Here is a 16,287-nt window from a genome sequence, read left to right on the forward strand (position 1 = left end):
AAAGTGTGCCAGATTTCATATGCCTTTCAGCCGAAAACCCAGTTAAAACACACCGTAAACAGGCTTCAAAATAATGCGGAAAACCACCCAATCTGGCAACAGCAAGCTGCCTGTGACGAGTATGCGCCTGTCACCCCTGGCTGTCGCACTAAAATATAAATATACTAAATATATCAGACTCCTCACAACAAACAATGTGGAACCACGGAACCGGCGAGCATTGAATGAATGAATGAATTAGTATGGACGAAGCCGAGAGCAGCTGCAGCAGCACTCGCTCAGAGTCAGACTCTACGGCAGGGTTGGGGAACCTCCGGCCTCCGGGCCGTATACGGCCCGCGAGACAATTTGGTACGGCCCTCGAGGTAATTTATAAACACACGCAAAAAATAAAAAAATGAAAGAAATCTAGACCGCAAAAAAATTAAACAAACGAGTGCCTGTTTTTCCTGGCCAAGGTCAGGGTCCTTGAACACAACACGAGCCTAACGATGGTATATGTCTCGACTGACAGGGGTGCAGTTCTGACGGAGAGCACCAGAACGCCACTCCAGCACTTCAGAGATTGCAGTACCGATACATCCATACACATGCCGCAGTTTCTGCGTGTCTGTGTCTTTAGTTGAAAGTCCAGTGGCGATCTGCTCATCTTTCATACTGATCAGACAGTCAATAACTGTGTTGTTATCATTAGCATCTGGTTAGCTAGCTATGCTAACGAATATAAGAAGCTTTTTCTACAACCAGTGGGGTAAAGGCACATCTTTATATGATCATTATAGTTCTAAAAAAAATAAGAGAATACAGTAAACAGGTATAAAATACTATATGACAGTTATTAATAAAGAAGAATACAGTTTGAAAGGGGAGTGATTTGTCAAATATCCATAAATTACAAGAAAATCTGCTTACAATTGTGTTTGGGTGTTGAGAGATGTGTCCATAGATCTCCTAATGTTGCTCTCAAAGTGCACCAGATTGATGCTTTTAACTTCAACATTTAAAAGAAAAATCTTCCCAGGGGAGCATGCCCCCCGGACCGCCCTAGAGGAGGTTAGGTCCCCCCCCCCCCCACACTTAAATCATGTTCACATGGATAGGAAACTAAATACATTTGCACACATCTTGTGTACATATCTTTTTGTTTTGGTGGTCACGCCACACCCTGCACGTGCATGCATACGCGAGTCATGGTGAGAGAGGTTGCTTTTTCTTTGCACAGAATGAAATGAATGGGCTGTGATTTTAGTTTTTTTAAGCAGAGGTCAATAACGTGTACGGCCCTCTGAGGATATTGTAAAAATTGAAATGGCCCTTGAGAGGAAAAAGGTTCCCCACCCCTGCTCTACGGCGTCGGCGTATGAGCATTTAAAAGAGTTTTACGTTAAAGTCAGTACTGACTCAGACGGAAAAAATCGTTTGCCTGTAAACTGTGTCCGCCCGGTTTGAAAAAGCAAGTCCGTACATCGACGACGTCGACAACAAACCTTAAACGGCACATTGAGAATTAGCACACGACTAGCCTTTCACGGTATGTGCGAGTGGCGAATAAAAAAGAGAGCCAAAACAGATCCACTACCACCCAAATCTCATTAACATCGTACAGGAGACAAATAATAGCTCGCAGCAACGTATTGAAAAAAGAACTATAAATTAGTTCATTTTTGAAACCATGAACTTTAGTTCAACATTTTGAATTATGAACTATGAACTGAACTAGTTCATTTTAAAATGTGTGAACTGTGAACTGAACTAGTTCATGTAGAAAGTGAACTTTCCCAACACTGGAAATGCTAACGCTAATGCTAGCATCGGCGATTACTTTTCTACTTCATGCTATCTGCACAAATGGTTGACATTAAACATTAAAAGGACAAGGCAGTTCAGAGAGAATCTGGGGCGTCACTCCCCAGCTTAACCAATCACTTTGCAGTTCGCTCTATTCTCACAAGCCTATCATAGCGCTCCACTAACCCTTTTAAATCTGCTCTCCCCTCTGACAGCTGTCATTTCAGGTGACTCGACCCAACTCTCCTCCACCCCTTTTCACCTCCTGTCCCTCTAAATCCAGGCTCAAGCTAACCCCCTCCCCTTCAGACCGGCCCCAACTATCCATTCCATTCAGTGTCTAGACCAGGGGTATTCAACTAAAATTCAACGAGGTCCAGTTAGAGAAAATCTCCCCATGCAAAGGTCCGGTACATCAAAATGTCTAACTTGCTTCATGAATTAGTGTGATATATATTGAAGTGACCTGTAGCTTTATCAACGTCTGCATGTAATCAACAGCTGACTGCCAATCAAATAAAGAAAGTACAATTCAAAAACAACAATATTTATTGTCAATTAACATTAAATACTGTGGATATGTGTAATGTTCCTCTCGGGCTGCATTTACAAATAAAATAGAGAAAATAAATAAAATAGCTTTTGAAAATATGTGCATCTTAAAAGTGCTTAATTTTAGATAAATCAAATAAAATGTAGCAGTACAACAATTGAACAGTTTTAAAGTTTCTCTTTCTTTCCCTCTTATATTGCAGTCCCTCACTCACTTTTTTTAAATTCAGTGCGAGAATTGAGCTGGAGCTTGTCCTGCCAGGAGTTTGTAAATCTGGGCTGAAATGGTGTCAGGGCCATTCTCATACACATGCAGGTGCTCATTGGTTATAGTGATGCAAACACAGGTATGGTGAAAAAAGAGAGAACTATTCGAAGCAGGAAAAAAACAGCGTAATATACCATCTGACAAAGGCCTGTGCTATAATGCTTAAATTAACTGGCTATTCTTTATAATATACTCAGATCAATAGGAGACAGAGATGTTAAATTCAAAATCAAGGGTTTTTATTATTATTTACAGCAGGGGTGGGGGGGATCCTCCGAGGGCCGTACAAATGATTGAACTGAACCTCTGCTTAAAAAAACTAAAATCACAGCCCATTCATTTGGCCTTTCTTTCATGCTGTGCAAAGAAAAAGCAAACTCTTAATCCAGATATCTCACCATGACTCACGTATGCATGCATGTGCACGGTGTGGCATGACCACCAAAACAGAAAGATATGGACACAAGATGTGTGCAAATGTATTTTGTATCCTATCCATGTGAACATGATTTAAGTGAGGGGGGACCTAACCTCCTCTAGGGGGGTCCGGGAAGATTTATTTTTAAATATTGAAGTTAAAAGCATCAATCTGGTACACTTTGAGAGCAACATTAAGAGATCTATGGATACATCTCTCAACATCCATATGAAACAGAACTGTAAGCATATTTTTCTTTTTGGATATTTTTACAAATCACTCCCCTTTTAAACTCTATTCTTGTTATTTTTAACAACTTTTTTGTTACTGTCATATAGTATTTTATACCTGTTTTTCATTTAGTCTCATTAATAACTATAATGATCATATCAAGGTGTGCCTTAACCTCACTGAGCTGAGGTTATGTGAGCCTCTCAGGAGAGAGCTCTCTTCCACCTGGTTGTAGAAAAGCTCTTTAAATTCGTTAGCATAGCTAGCTAACCAGATGCTAATAACAACAGATCGCCACTGTGCTTACAACTAAAGACACAGCCAAGCAAACACTGCGGCATGTGTACGGCTCCTTATGGGTACTGCAATATTTGAAGAGCTGGAGCGGCGTTCCGGTGCTCTCTGTCAGCACTCCTTTCAGACGAGACATACCATATGAAGACACGTTACGCTCGTGTTGTGTTCATGGAACCTGTCCTTGGCCAGGAAAAACAGGTACTCGCTTGTTTAATTATTTTTGCGGTCTAGATTTCTTCTTCTTTTTTGAAGTGAGAAGTTGTCCGTCGGACTGACGGACGGACTGCCCCCCCCCCCCCCCACCCCCAAAACGAAAACTCTTCGGTTCTCCACGAATTACACAAGTGACCCAAATAAGCGTTAAAAAAGCGGGAGGCGCCGGAAAATCCCCTATTAATGTATTGATTATAGCTCCGGGTCCGTATAGGTCGGCGTCTGTGTCCAGATTCGGACCGCGGTCCGCCTGTTGCCGACCCCTGGTCTAGACCAGAGATGGGGTCGTTACTAAAAAAAAGTAATATATTACATATTACATATTACTTTAAAAAAAAGTTATATATTACACTAGTTCGTTACTCTCTACATAAAGTAATTCGTTACTTTACTCGTTACTTTACTCGTTACTTTACTCGTTACTTTAGTCGCAGGGCCGGCCCGCCCCTCCCTGCAGGCAGATCACGCAGACTGCTAAAGTTTTAAATGTTCTCTTTAGTTCAGTTTCCATTGTCGCATAAGACTGATCCAGATAGCTCCTGAATGTTTTCCTATCTGACCGTGGCTGTCCTCTGTCTCCTGCTATCTGACCGTGGCTGTCCTCTGTCTCCTGCTATCTGACCGTGGCTGTCCTCTGTCTCCTGCTATCTGTATATTTTGCGCAGTCTATCTCTGCTCACGCTGTTGCGTCAGCGTGTTCTCCTGCGTGTTGGCCATGTGTTGCACTGGAGCCAGACTGGAGCACACCGCAAAGACTTCAGCCGAGCACGTACGAACTGCGCATGCGTGAGTGGCAATAACTCTCCTTACCAGCAGGCGGCGGTAGTGTGTATTCGTCATTCAAAACAGGCAACAACCGGAAAACAGAGAAGAAGAACAGACTACGTGTGTGATATAAATAAACGCGTTACACTACTCCATTACCGACAAAGTAATATTATTACAGTAACGCGTTACACCCAACTCTGGTCTAGACCCTGGGGGCTTTCATCGGATCGGTTCTCCCCTCCCGAATGATACTCCTGCACAACGGGGCCTACTCGCCAAAACTCCATTACATTCATTTGGGTATTCCCGGCAATAAATATGTATTCTTACATCAAAACCGTTTCTCCTGATTGAATAACTGAGTTTCCTCCTGAAACAAAGCACAGTGTTCAGAGGCGCGGGAAGGTATTTTGAGTGGGGGTGCTGAGGTGCTGTACTTCAGTGAACACTATTACGGCCCGTCCACACAGCGGTGTGTGTTGAAGCTTCCAACGCTTCTGCCCATTCACTTTGAATGGGGTGACGTCACTTTTAGCCGAACTGCATTTTGGGAAGCGACATGGAGCGTTGCTGGCTTCAAAAGTTGAGCAATGTTCAACTTTTGACGCCTCGACGGAGGTATCAGCCAATGAAATCCCGTTTATGCAAATCTGCCATTACAAGCGCGAGCCAATCAAACCGCGTGTATGCTGGGAGAGACTACGCAGGTAATTTCCTCATATTCCAAAAAATAGAGGGAAAATTCATTATAGCGGTCGTGAATCACCCGGTGCTGTATGATCAGTCTCTGTTCATCTACCGGGATACGAACCGGAGGAGCGAGGCATGGAGGGAGGAGGCAGAGACAGTGGATGAAACTGGTAGGTTTCCGCCTGTTTGGGGATTTTATATCCAGTTTACTTCGTTTTAACATTGCTATTGCTTTGTATGTCGGGGGCGGGAGATTCATGTGATTGGTTGTTGGTCGCGTTGCTCGCAAAAAATCCCCAAGCTTCAGACACGCCCACCTCCAAGCGTCAACGCACGCTGCTGTGTGGACGCTCCGTGACGGGCACTATAGAGCACGCACAAAAGCAATCCCCACACGCAAACACACAGTACACCCCGCGACTGTTACAATAAAGGTTTGATAATCAGCTCACGGCATATAGGCAGGGGTAAAGTGCTATTTTTTACGAGTGGGGAGCGGAACCTCACCTCCTCTAGGGGGGGTCCTCACCTCCTCTAGTGGGGTCCGGGGGGATGCACCCCCGGGAAGATTTTTTTTTAAGTTAAAACCATCAATCTGGTGCACTTTGAGAGCAACATTAAGAGATCTATGGACCATACATCTCTCAACACCCAGATGAAACACATCAGATGTTCTTTTTCTTTATAGATATTTTACAAATCACTCCCCTTTCAAACTGTATTCTTGTTTTACTGCCATATAGTATTTCATAACTGTTTTTCCTTTATTCTCTTATTTGTTTTATAACTATAATGATCATATGAAGGTGTGCCGCGGAAATAATCTTTTGAATAATTTGTGACCAAACCGTTTGAGACCCACTGAGATAACTTAGACTACAGTTAACTATCTAAACACTCAGAGAGTCCTTTAGCTCACCTGAGCCTCTCAGTCTGAGAGGAGAGCTCTCCTCCAGCTTGTTGTGGAACCAACAGCTCCGTATGTCCATTAGTGCAGCTAGCTAACCAGATGCTAACAACATGGTCCCTGCTGCTGGCACCGGTCCCTCTCTCTCTCTCTCTCTCCCTCTCTCTCTCTCCCGCTCCCTCTCTCTCTCCCTCTCTCTCTCTCCCTCTCTCTCTATCTCCCTCTCTCCCACTAAATGCGCTATGTCCGCACACACACACACACACACACACACACACACACACACACACACACACACACACACACACACACACACACACACACAAACAGAGCCGAGTTTGAATGACACAAGCACACTTTTATTTCCATGCAACTCTCTGATTGGTCTGGTGTCTTGCCTCTGTTGCATTCACTGAACACGGGAAATTACAGTCCTGCCGTCCTCTCGAGTGTCATGATGAGGTTCACGTAAAACACGGTTAATGTATTATATTATTGAGGTAGAATTGTCCGGTGCTACAGAAAAAACATTCGGGGCAGTCCAAAATATTATTTTACCAACAATGTGGAATTTATTGGCTACATATTACACAGATTATGCACAGCGGGAGCAGCAATAACCGTCAAATAATAATTCAGACAGGGCCCTGTCATGGGCGCCCTCAGCACCCCCCTTCCCGCGCCCATGACAGTGTTCCTCATCACTCAGTCTGTCCCCTCCCTCATGCTAGTGGAGCCTCACACACTAATTGCGCCGCATAAGCTCATGAGTGCGCCGCATTTTCGGCTCAGATGAGGCCCCACGCAGTCTGCATGATCGGCCTGTAGGGAGGGACGGCCCTGCTTATTAGCTGGCCCTAACGTGTAAAGTTATACAAGCATTTTGTACCAGTGCTTTTCACAAGTAGTCTCTTGCAGGCCAGAGTAGCCAGAGTGATTCAACATCAACAAAAAGACATATCTGAGAAGAAGAAGAAGATTCAAATTATTGTCATTACGTAGTACAGGTACTATGTGTGGATGATGTGTTCAAAGCTAAAATGTGAATGCAAAAGTCTTAAAGATATTGTTACAGCAGAATTGCACTAGTTCCAGATAACTGTTATGTTAAATGCAGTATAACAGCCAAATGTTTAAAGCTATTAAAAAAAGGGCAATCCATTACATTCATGTGAATGTATTGTGCTCTCAGTATAACTGCGCCCCCTGCTGTCTACACAGGATATAGATACACTAGCAGTGATGAAGTGCACAGTAAGCATGTATAACGTGTGTGAGCCAGCACTGGTTAATAAACCCTGTTAACGTCCAGCAAGTTGAGTCTTTCATGTCCAATCACAACATGGAAACATTACAAGTGATCAGGACGAACAGAAAGAGGAAAAGGAAAAGAGAGTTCACTGAAGAGACCAGGAGGGTCAGAGCAGGAGGAAGAGGAGGAGATGAAGACATTAGTGAAAAAGAAGAAATGTATGTGAGCCTTGTGAGGAATAAAGATGAAGTGTCAGAAAGAGGGACAGAGGCAGGGATCAGGAGGCCGATGAGACTCCAGCTGGACCACATGGTATGTTCTTACATATTCCATTACAGCAGCACAATCTAGCAGCTCTTAGTATTGACAACTATGTATTCAAATGTGTTGCTGCACAGGTCACCTTTAGCTCTCTGAAGAGATGGGTGATGTCATTTGTGTACTTCATTATAACTATAACTATAAGTATTTTTACTTTTACTGTACAGTAAACAAGAGTACTTGATGTTTTATACTATACGTATATATATTACACTTCTTTTTGATTTGCATCCATCGCTGGACCCAGCCAAATTCCTCCGTAGTACAGTGCAGCTGCGCTTCTCCATAGGTTTTGGCGGTCTTGTGTGCCTTGACATGGATGACATAACCGTGCTTGGTGCCCCTGTTTTCTGCATCATTCACCTCTGAATTAGTCATGTTTGCGTAGACTCCTGCACAGTGACCATAGAGCAGGGACCAATGGAGTGAGACATAGCCGTATAATAGGTTGCGGGCTTCTACAGAGGGGGAACGCTCTATTCGATCCAATAGTTCCGGGATACGCTTGACAGAGGCAGAAAGACACTTTTCAAGATCACCATCGCCGGGCAGGCTTTCCAGCTTACGCCTCTTCACATGGAACTGATGCACTGTCACATCCCTGTGCAGACGCACCAGGCAACCTTGCAACTCCCGCACTATGGTGTGCATGCCGACTGAGCCTGTTTGCTTTTACATGTGAGTCTTTTTGGAGATCCATAGATAAAGGGTGAAAATGAAAAAAAATATCCAAAAATAGTGCCTCATAATGCGGGTAGAGTCCCCTGTCAACTCCCCTCACTTTCCTCCAGAGTCAGAAAAAAGTCTGAGTTAACTTTTTGGAGATCCATAGAAAAGGGGTGAAAATGAAAAAATGTATCCGAAAATAGTGCCTCATAATGCGGGTAGAGTCCTCTGTCAACTCCCCTCACTTTCCTCCAGAGTCAGAAAAAAGTCTGAGTTAACTTTTTGGAGATCCATAGAAAAGAGGTGAAAAGGAAAAAATGTATCCGAAAATAGTGCCTCATAATGCGGGTAGGGTCCCCTGTCAACTCCCCTCACTTTCCTCCAGAGTCAGAAAAAAGTCTGAGTTAACTTTTTGGAGATCCATAGAAAAGGGGTGAAAAGGAAAAAATGTATCCGAAAATAGTGCCTCATAATGCGGGTAGAGTCCCCTCAAACTCCCCTTACATTCCTCCAGAGACCAGTTCAAAAACGTAAAGTTTGGTAAGAACCATGCTGGGGGGTCTCCGGGCAACAAATGTATCCGAGCCAGAGTGCACATGGAGCAGATACATTCCTCCATGAAGTGAGACAGCCGTTTTTTTTCTGAGTCCTCTCAAAAACAGGGTTTCCGATTTCGTGCAGACAGTAGTCTGAAATTGATGAATGCATTTTTTTGACGGATAAGGGGAGGCTTGGTTTCTCCTCTCCGTTGTAAGTTATAACGGGGGAGTGGAAAAGGGTCCGGGGCTTTTTTTTAACTTCATTTTTGATTATTTTAAGATATAATTGACCGTTTTCTTTAATTGTTCTTCTTTCCACGGGTGGGGGCGCATGGCAGGCCGCCTATGACTTCCCAAATTCGGCCTGGAACCTCCAGGATTTGTGGGCTAAGCTCCATAAACTGACACCCAGAAATGTCACTTTTATAGCCCAAAAATATATAATACAAATACAGTTAAATAGTAAAAGGTACCATTGTGCTCCGAATTACCCGGAATTTGATTTATATAGCCCCATGATAGTGAATACAAATCATTTTCATGGAAAAAAGTGTTAAAACGCCTGATTAAAGCATATGCAGGACTCGAGTGAGCTCCAGACTAGGGTTGGGTACCGAGAACCGGTTCCGGTTCGGAACCGGTTCCAACATTTAGATTCCAACGGCATCATTTAGAAATGTGAATTTCGGTTCCGCTTTTCGATGCCTGAGGAAATGTAGCGTTGTACCTACACTTCCTACAATGTAACCTGAGACCAGGGCCGGCGCGTTACACTGGCATTATAGATGTTCGCCTAGGGCGCCAGATCTGTGGAGGCGCTGCGCTGACAGCTCTGGGAGGGAAAACAAATGTTTTGACCGTTGGTGCTCATCCTAATCTTCGGCCTTGATGTAACAACATTCATAAATAAGTAAATGTAACCCCCTTTTTCACCCCGGTTACACGTTTCATTCACCCTGTACGATGGGCGCTGCAACTGATGAAAATGGGGAATGTTGGCTTATCTGGCACCCGCAGCTCACAGCCAAAGTGCGAGTGAACGTGGGAGCGAGGGACCGGTACGCGCTGTTGTTATTAGCATCTGGTGCTAGCTGCTCTAACGGAAGAAGAAGATGTTTCTACAATGATGTGGAGGAGAGTCCTCTCCAGTCAGACTGAGGCTGATAACTACAGCTCAGTGAGGTAAAGGACTCTGAGTGTTTAGATAGTTCACTTTAGTCTAAGTTATCTCAGTGGGTCTCAAACGTTTTGATCACAATGTATGTAAACACATATTTCCAAGGCACTCCTTTATAATTATTGGGAAAACAGGTTTGAAATCATTCCAATGTATACTATAGGACAGTAAACCAGACATATCGTTTTAAACTGGAGAGATAAAAAAATATGCATAAATAAAATAGTAAACTAAGATATGAATGAACAACAAACATTAAATACGTTACATGTATTTGTGATTGGCTATGGGTTATTGGTTATGCTCAGATACTTATTTAATTATTCAAATGTAAACCGATCTTTTTCATATGGGTGTTTAGAGTTGTACCCCCTAGATCTAGTCTCTAGTAATTCTGCTTAAAGTGCACCAGATTGAAGCATTTTGCTTTAAAATGTTCAAACATTTCTTCCTGGTATGCCTGAGAAGGCAGATATGCTTGTTTTTCTCAACAAGAACTTAATCATTTGTTTACCCTGCCCCTCAAAGAATCGGAATTGAGAAACGTTAAGAACCGGAATCGAAAAGTAGAATCGGAATCAGAATCGTGGACATTCAAACGATACCCAACCCTACTCCAGACTATGTGCATTGTGTTTGGGAACCATGTTAATGATAACATAAATCATTTAAATGCAAAAATAATGATTACAAATCCGTTTTAAGGGGACAACTGTGGAGAGGAGCCTGAAAATGACTCTCCAGCACCCCACAGAAGCAGGCTGTGAGACCCACAGAGCGCACCCAGAGAGCTCCTCGCAGCATGTGGCTCCTGCATCCAGAGGACAGGCTGCTTCATCTCACTTTATAACCCAGGAAAGGAGCTCGAATCGTGGGTACATGAGTGTTAAAAGTGTATTAAAATGTTTTAATTCAAATGTGCATTTGACTGCTTAAACAGCCGGTGATATGGACAGAAAACTGTCCATTTCGTCCACATTTAACTCATGAAATGTACAGGAAACTGTCCATTTCTTTCCACATTCAACTCGTGAAATGTACAAGAAGGTAAAAACAGCAGAGTCACTGCTGTTAGCAGGGTCTCAGACCCACAGGCACATATGCAGAGATCCAGGGTGATGCACCTGGCTTTTCTACCCAGCAATAAGTATTTGAAAGGTGGGGAAAAGTGATGTGAATAGAGGGAGAGAGCACCCAGAGAGAAGTGGGGTGTGAGACTCACAGAGCGCACCCAGAGAGATCCTTGCAGCACATGGCTCTTGCACCCAGACTGCACCCAGAGAACAGGCTGCTTCACGGCACTTTACAAGCCAGGAAAAGTGATTGAATCCTGGCTATACATGTTTTAAATAGTCTGATACCTCCAGGGCGTATCACCGCATTTTACAAGCCAGGGAAGGTGCCTGAATCCTGGGTAAACATTGTTTAATTGTTTAAGTGTTTTTAAATGTGTGGAACAGTGTTTTGTCACTTTCAAAACTCTCCCGTCATTGACCGGAGAAACTGGGTCGATGTTGTATTAAATCTGACCGTTAATATTCCAGTGAGACGAAGTACGTACAATGACCGGAGTGATCCCATGTTCATTTTGTCCCGAAACCGGAGCATTCCTTCACCAATGTCCTGGTCCGTTGGAGGTTCCGCTGGGGGTCCTGCCAACCCTATGTCCTGTGCCGTTGGGGGTCCCGCCGACTACTCTTCTGCCGGGGGTCCTGCCAATCCTATGTCCTGTGCCGTTGGGTGTCCCGTCGACTATTTTACTGCCGGGGGTCCTCCCAATCCTACACTGAACAAAAATGTAACATAACACTGAACACTTTTGTTTTTGCTCCCATTTTTCATGAGATGAACTCAAAGATCTAAAACATTTTCTATATCCACAAAATAACCATTTCTCTCAACTATTGTTCACAAATCTGAACAAATCTGTGATGGTGAGCACTTCTCCTTTGCCGAGATGATCCATCCCACCTCACAGGTGTGGCATATCAAGATGCTGATTAAACAGCATGATTATTGCACAGGTGTGCCTTAGGCTGGCCACAATAAAAGGCCACTCTGAAACGTGCAGTTTTATCACACAGCACAATGCCACAGATGTCGCAAGTTTTGAGGGAGCGTGCAATTGGCATGCTGACAGCAGGAATATCCACCAGAGCTGTTGTCCGTGCATTGAATGTTCATTTCTCTACCATAAGCCGTCTCCAAAGGCGTTTCAGAGAATTTGGCAGGACATCCAACCGGCCTCACAACCGCAGACCACGTGTAACCACACCAGCCCAGGACCTCCACATCCAGCATGTTCACCTCCAAGATCGTCTGAGACCAGCCACTCGGACAGCTGCTGCAACAATCGGTTTGCATAACCAAAGAATTTCTGCACAAACTGTCAGAAACCGTCTCAGGGAAGCTCATCTGCATGCTAGTCGTCCTCATCGAGGTTTCGACCTGACTCCGGTTCGTCGTCACCGACTTGAGTGTGCAAATGCTCACATTCGATGGCGTCTGGCACGTTGGAGAGGTGTTCTCTTCACGGATGAATCCCAGTTTTCACTGTTCAGGGCAGATGGCAGACAGTGTGTGTGGCGTTGTGTGGGTGAGCGGTTTTCTGATGTCAATGTTGTGAATCGAGTGGCCCATGGAGGTGGTGGGGTTATGGTATGGGCAGGCGTATGTTATGGACAACGAACACAGGTGCATTTTATTGATGGCATTGTGAATGCACAGAGATACCGTGACGAGATCCTGAGGTCCATTGTTGTGCCATTCATCCACGACCATCCCCTCATGTTGCAGCATGATAATGCATGTTGCAAGGATCTGTACACAATTCCTGGAGGCTGAAAACATCCCAGTTCTTGCATGGCCAGCATACTCACCGGACATGTCACCCATTGAGCATGTTTGGGATGCTCTGGATCGGCGTATACGACAGCGTGTTCCAGTTCCTGCCAATATCCAGCAACTTCGCACAGCCATTGAAGAGGAGTGGACCAACATTCCACAGGCCACAATCAACAACCTGATCAACTCTATGCGAAGGAGATGTGTTGCACTGCGTGAGGCAAATGGTGGTCACACCAGATACTGACTGGTTTTCGGACCCCCCCAGACCCCCCCAATTAAGCAAAACTGCACGTTTCAGAGTTGCCTTTTATTGTGGCCAGCCTAAAGCACACCTGTGCAATAATCATGCTGTCTAATCAGCATCTTGATATGCCACACCTGTGAGGTGGGATGGATTATCTCAGCAAAGGAGAAGTGCTCACTATCACAGATTTTTTCAGATTTGTGAACAATATTTGAGATAAATGGTTATTTTGTGTTTATAGAAAATGTTTAAATCTTTGAGTTCATCTCATGAAAAATGGGAGCAAAAACAAAAGTGTTGCATTTATATTTTTGTTCAGTGTAAGTCCTGTGTCGTTGGGGGTCCATCCGACACCTGTTTTGTCGGAGGTCCTGCCAACTCCGTGTCCTGTCTCCTCTCGTGTTTGGTTCTTTCACTGGACATCCAGCCGCTAAAAGGTTCGCTGTCTCACAGTTCTAAATGCGTCTTGAAATCCTAAAAAACACATCGTTTTTCTCGAACAGATTACAAATTGCCTGAAAATGGTACAAACAAGTGGCAACATGTGTGATGAAGGTGTTGCGCTGGGCTATATCATGCAATCGAAAGTGAAACTTAACTCGCTCCATTGCGGAGATATTCCCGCGAGAGTGTGGAACATTTTAATTAATTCACCCCCCCACCAATTCTTAGACTAGTAAAATAATAATAATGATGTCATTTAATATTTGAGTTACCATTAACAAATAACACATTAAATTACACATTAAAATAAAACTATATTTAGATTTATTTATATATTTACATTTATTTTTTACCATCTATTTATCATTTTATGAATTTTATATTGTTTCATTTATCCACAAAAGTCAGGGGAACATTTTAAATACATGTGTGGATAAATAAATATTAAATAATATACAAATAAATAAATCATAGTAAAACGGTGTTAATATATCCATGTCATATTATATTATTTTTCTCTTTATTTATGGGGACAATTTAGCATTAAATAACACAAGTATTTGTTAATTTATGCAAGCATTTCCGTATTTAGTTTGGCCCTTAAAACCCTCCATGTGTTTGGTAAATGTGCCGTTCTGGACAGAACATCTCAAGAAAATTGTTGATATGACCTATCATGCAAAATGCACTTTTTGATGTATTTTATACATAACTATGTGTCCCCGGTGTGTCGGGGAACTCACACAGCGTCAGAAAATAAAACCCTCTCTCTTTTCCTCCGTACCCAAATCTCTAAAAACGGGGCTACAACGAAGCGGATCCAGATTTGCGTCCGATATGACGTAATATCTGAAATGTAGGCTGGCTTTACGCCCACGGCCCAATCAGAAACGTCGCTATCAGAAACAATGCCCGACTGTTTTGGACGTAATATGATAGGTGCATGTTTACATTAGCATCGCTAACACTCATGTGTGTGAAGAAGCAGGAAATAAAAAGGAACTCACCTTGTGGTATAACCGGCAAGAGAGAAAGCCTTTGAGCTCCATATTGTTTCAGAAATAATCCTTGATAATCCATGATATGGCGTTTCATCACGGCAGTATTTAGTTTAGACCAGTGGTTCTAAACTGGTGGGTCGCGACCCACGGACCCGTTTCGAGTGGGTCGCGGATGTGTGAGTGAAGAAAAAAAAAAAGGCCCAATTTTCTAACGCTGTGCATGCAGTAGGCGTTTGACTGGAAGTACCAGAGACCAAGAGTCACGTAGTGATCATCTTCTCAATAAAACATATTTGCTGATGTTTTTTCGAGTCTTCTGGCCAGAGAATCAAGATTGTTGCTGGAAGTCCCCACGGAGAATAACTTTGGGGTAGAACTAGTGCATGGGTACAACTTCAGATAAAAATGAACACATAATGAAATATGACCCCCGGTTTGATGATTGACAGGTCACAGAACAATGGGAGCTATCTACCCTTATCCACAATTTAAAGTAATTCACACAGACTATCTCCTCTTTGCTCTTCTCTCTGTGAGGAGCAGCAAGCTGTCAGAAAAAAGTGAAAAACAAACAATGGCATAAAATATTATTAATATGTCGGTTACTAGATTTATTTATTTTCTTGTCAGAGTACCAGAATGCGTAGTTTATGTTAGTATTTCTAAAAATGTCCTGGGGGAGAATCCCCTCAGACCCCCTGCTGGGGTTGGGTTTTCAGCATGTGTGCCTTTTTATGTTATACAGTTCAGCTTTGATTCCATCATCTCATTAAACCTTGTTTAAAAGCATACTTTAGTTCTGTGAAGGAATATAAGGGATTTATGCACTGCACTTTAATTAATATTGTTATTACATTACATTACATTGCATTTAGCTGACGCTTTTATCCAAAGCGACTTACAATAAGTACATTCGACCAGGAAGACACAACCTTGAGGAAAACAGAATCATATAAGAACATCAGGTTTCAAAGAGCCAATCGTTTCAAGTGCTACTCAACTGGCTTTAGATAAGCCAGTCCTTTATTAGTATATAAGTGCTCTGTTAGCAGTTGTTTGTTAGTCATTCTATCGCTCGAAGTGGAGTCGAAAGAGATGAGTTTTCAGTCCGCGCCGGAAGGTGTGTAAGCCATCTGCTGTCCTGATGTCAATGGGAGCTCATTCCACCATTTTGGAGCCAGGATAGCAAACCCACGTGTTTTTGCTGATGGGAACTTGGGTCCCCCTCGCAGCGAGGGTGCAGCGAGCCGTTTGGTTGATGCAGAGCGTAGTGCACGTGCTGGGGTGTATGGTTTAACCATGTCCTGGATGTAGGAAGGGCCAGATCCATTCGCAGCATGGTATGCAAGTACCAGTGTCTTGAAGTGGATTCTAGCAGTTACCGGAAGCCAGTGGAGGGAGCGGAGGAGCGGAGTGGTGTGGGAACATGTAGGAAGGTTGAAGACCAGACGAGCCGCTGCATTCTGGATGAGCTGCAGAGGTCGGATGGCACATGCAGGTAGACCAGCCAGGAGGGAGTTGCAGTAGTCTAGGCGTGAGGTGACGAGAGCCTGGACCAGAACCTGCGTTGATTTCTGGGTCAGCTGGGGACGCATCCTCCTGATGTTGTAAAGCGTGTATCTGCAGCAGCGGGTTGTAGCAGCGATGTTTGCAGTGAAGGACAG

Source organism: Pseudochaenichthys georgianus, chromosome 9, assembly GCF_902827115.2.
Source record: "Pseudochaenichthys georgianus chromosome 9, fPseGeo1.2, whole genome shotgun sequence".
Classification (NCBI taxonomy): domain Eukaryota; kingdom Metazoa; phylum Chordata; class Actinopteri; order Perciformes; family Channichthyidae; genus Pseudochaenichthys; species Pseudochaenichthys georgianus.